This window comes from Diadema antillarum, unplaced genomic scaffold, assembly GCF_040938485.1.
Source record: "Diadema antillarum isolate AM-2024a unplaced genomic scaffold, OU_Dant_1.0 scf00000070, whole genome shotgun sequence".
Lineage (NCBI taxonomy): Eukaryota > Metazoa > Echinodermata > Echinoidea > Diadematoida > Diadematidae > Diadema > Diadema antillarum.
The window spans coordinates 1,056,905-1,061,445 of NW_027270959.1; positions in this window are offsets into that span (position 1 = coordinate 1,056,905).

Genomic DNA, 4,541 nt, shown 5'->3' on the forward strand with positions numbered 1-4,541 from the left:
AGTTGAAGAAAGGGGGCTGCAAGACCATTTTCTGCGTCGCTTCTGGTTCATGCACACTTTTATAGCGAAAGGGGTGAGATGACTTCTTCCACAGGCAAATTGTGTCTTCATCTTATTTGACTTGGAAGTTCCTGGCCAACTTTGCCCCCCTCCAGATCCTCTCAAACTGCAGATGTAGGATGGGTCACATGTGTGAGTAGGTGTCTGCTTGTACGCACTGCTTGAGTTAATGCTAGATAGAGCTACGGAGGGCAGGCTACATCAACTTACAGTGCCATTCTAGGATATGCAAGATGCCATTACCAAGACATGGCAAGCGACCTACCCCCATCAAAAGGGCGTGGTACACTAACCAGTTGGCCATGAGAATGACCTTTTGCATCTCATGGAAAAAACACAAAGCTGTTAATGTTCCTGCTTTGATGTATTTGTCTTTTCATTCTGTAGCAAAATGTCGTAATTCTAGATAGGAACTGGTAATTCCATGTAAAAAAATGAGGTTTTACATCGCTTTCTAGCATAGTGTCATCGAAGGGGACATCATAATGATCACCACAGTTTTGTTTTTCTTTGCAATGGCGCAATGTGCTCGAAGCTTGCACATTTGATAGCCTGTGTGTTGGAGAGTGGTCGTAAGTCGCTACTGTTGATGTTCTGTTATAAATCTCTATGGCTGGGAATCATTCAGCAACTCATCGTGGCATGATGCCACGGTATCTTCAAAGTATGAAAACAGAAGGGAAAATAGAAGAGGTGCAGATATTTATATCTATTTCCCTTCAAAGTTATCATTTGTAGAATTGAGGTGAATGCTGGGTTCTCGTTTGCTCTAGATGTCTTCTTCGTTTCACCAAAATCAAATCGCGCATTGAATTTTTTATGTGTCTAAAAATTTAGTAGTGGAAGCATTTGTATAGTGCCTAAGTGTGTGTGAGCTCAATCATTTTCAGTCTTTCAGCTGCTCATCAAAATTGTGCTTCCGAAATCAGTAAAAGAAAGGAGAGTTGGGAGGGGAAAGAGAGAGGAGAAATGTATGTGTAGGATGTATGGTAGGAGTGTGAATACTGTTGTTTAGTGCCCAAGCTGTATAAAGATATAGAATGCCAAAGTGTGATGGCATAATTACCATTCATCGCCATGGAAACTGGCTCTAAGCAGCCTCACTTGGCCCGAGTGTTTATGTGTGCAGATGGTTCCAACTCCAAGCTATAACAAAAGACTGTGACGTCCTCACTTTGGTACCCTATAGCAAGAGACATTATCTGTTGAGTCTTGCCTTCATTGTCGTCAAAACAGAGAGCCCAGGTGATATACTGTATGTGTGGTGTTTTCCACAGAAGTTAGTGTTTTTCTTGGGTTTTTTTCCTCAAGTTAATCGTTATTTGTGAAATTAAAGGGTAAATCCAGTCCAAATATAAGTTAAGTCTGATAAAAAGAGTAAAATCTTACGAATTCAACAGTAAAAATTTGACTGAAATCAGATGAAAAATACGGAAGTTATGACATTTTGAAGTTTTGCTAATTTCTGCAAAACAGTTCTTGTACAGTGGATATGAATATGCAGATGAGTGAGCTAACCATGTCATACCCACACAATTTTCCATTGATTGTGTACAAAAAAATAATGAAAATTCAATGTTTTTGTCATTTAAGTCTGAAGTATGGTGTTATTCCTGGTTGAATAACTTCAGAATAGTGATCAGTTAGGTATTTGAGGATTTGATCCTCGGGCATAATTGCGTTCGAATGAAAAACTAAATTTTGAAATTTTATGTACTATTAAACTATATGGTAAGTTGTGAGGGAATGACATGCTCACTTTGCCATTTGCATATTCATATTGACCGTTCAAGAACTGTTTCCCCCTCCCCCCCCCCCCCCCCCAAAAAAAAGCAAAACTTCAAAATGTCATAACTTCCTTATTTTTCATTCGATTTTGATCAAAATTATACCATTGAACTCGTAAGATTTTACTCTTTCTTATCAGACTAACATATATTTGGACTGGATTTCCCCTTTAATAGGACATGAAAACGCTACCTCCCATAGACACAAATCCCTTGCGAATTGTCTCCTAGGTTGGAAACTGCAACCTGATCTTGTGAAAAGAGGTGATGCCTCTTTCTCATTTCATCAGTGTTCTCAGCTGTGCATTCAGCCACTTGAAAGTATCTAAAAGTCACAATTAGCAAAATATTATACTAGCGCAATATATGGAATATGCAGTAGTACCCTAGAATTAGCTGATTCTGTTTCATGATAACTTTATCTTTGTGTTTATTATACTGCACTGCAAAAGTATAATTAGTGTTTGTTTGTTTGTTTGTTTGTTTGTTTGTTTGTTGTTTGTTTGTTTATTTGTTTCTGGTTGTGTGTTGTGTCCTAGATTTGATTTGATTTTGTTTTGCTGGAATGGCTTTTTAGGCAGTAATTTGCATATGTGAGTTTCATGTCCTCAAAGTTTTTAGAAATGTTGGAGGGCTTTGTTTTATTTTCATTTGTACTGAACATTTCTTTGTGATAAACCATTATTATATGAACCGAGCACCTCCAACTTTACAATGCTTAGTCTCATGCGGTCAGGCATATTTCACCTTTCTACTGAAAATCTTTTACCCCCTTGATTTCTAGTGACATAATAAGTTGAATATCCCCACGGTACTGCATTGAAGGAGACTGGTAGAATTATCAATTTTTTAGTGCTATTTGATATAATGCATACAGAGTGCTCCAGTGATATAGGTGTGATCACTGTAGCTTCTTGTGTCACAAGGTCCTGTGTGAAACCGATCACCAATAGACTGGTAACTGAAGAAAATGTGATGTTAACTCTTTATGTCCCATGGTGGAAACCCTGTGTGTGCCACATTATTCTGAGACACCAACATAGTCATGCTTTGTGAAAACAATTAAAAAAAAAAATCTGTGTGCCTTTTATAGATTTCTGTTGCATTGGAGATGTACACCAAACTAGTGAGCAAAGTTGTAGAGAAAATGCCAAGCTTTTCTTTGATGTAAATTGTAGGGCAAATGTATGATTGTTTTTCTTTCAAATGCCCAGGAGCTACATTACTGTAAAGGTATGACTTTTGCACACAAAACAGTGACAGAAACTTAGAATTCACACGCAAATCCAGTAGGGAACACCACTTGCTAGTCAAGCATCACATAAAATGCAAGCAATATGTGAGAGGAAGGGAATCGCAAGAAACACTTTCATTGTGGTGTAGCATTTTGCGATTTATCAATTTGTTTGGGCGGGTTTGTGTATTTGAGCAGAATATGTGAAGTTGGCACGCCATCGATTGGCCGTGCGAACGTGGCACATAAAGAGTTAACGGACCAAGGTGTACCAAGAAAACTAGTGTGTGAGTGAATGGAGTAGGTTGGAACTACTGTATATCAGAGTATAGAGACTCTGGTCATGTTCTCATGTGTCTAAATACTAGTAGCTCTGCTGATTGGAGGTTAATGCGCTTTGTTGGGGTTCTGAGACTTTGCCAGAATGTCTGAAAGAGTTTGGCAGAAGGGGCCAATGTGATGCCCTGAGTACCGGTATGATACATGGTGTATATGAGTGAATGTTACCTCAAGGGAGAAAAGTGAAATCCGAAGTGTGGTGTGGATTCCAGAATCTTTCATACATGATGTAGGTGTGTGAAATCGTCAAGCTCTAACTGTATGGGTTTGATATGCAGTAATTTGGTGATAAAGTGTACCTCAATTTCCGGTGTTTTGCATGAAGATGAGATTCTATAGATTTGTACGTAAACGTCTTTTAACCTGTATGTTAGATTCATATTTATAACATATGCTATTGTGTCATTCTTGTAGAGCAAGAGGTCCCTTCTGTGACTATGCAATATATGTCATTTTAGGTCAGTAATTTTGTGGGCTGATTTGTCGATCTCTTCCAACTTTTGTGAGTTTTTTGTGTGAGTCGTAGTATGTTAGAATCTGGTCATTGCATTCACTTCAGTGTGCAATCTCACACCGTGTTTAAATCGGCTTTGAGGGATCAAAGAACAGCATAAAAAAAAAACTTTGACTAGCAGAGGTTTCATGAACTTAAACCTGAAATAACAAATTAATGTACTTTTAAAGGTTCATGTGTTTTCCAACAATGATTGTAGTAGCTACCACATATCAGGGCCGGCGCAATGGGAGGGGGCTGGCCTGCTCCCCCCCCCCCCCACCCCCGCCCCTGTGACATTTTTGCATAATACATATAAGTCCTTACCACTTGGTCCCCCCCCCCCCACTTTTGCACAAGAAGTGGCACCAGAAAATTGCGGTTGAACTTATTTTATTGTTTTATTTTATTCTTCTTCTTTTTTTTTTGCTTGTCAGCTGATTAAGCCCGGAAGTGGCACGAGAAAAATGTTATCTGAAGTGTCTTTCCCTTCCATCCTCAACATGAATAGATGTCCCTGTTCCAATAAACTGGGCCCCCTCACTTTCAAAAACGTAGCGCCAGCCCTGCATTATATGCAAATGAGATGAGGTAATAATGTCATTGCCTCACAAGTTTCCCTTTGACC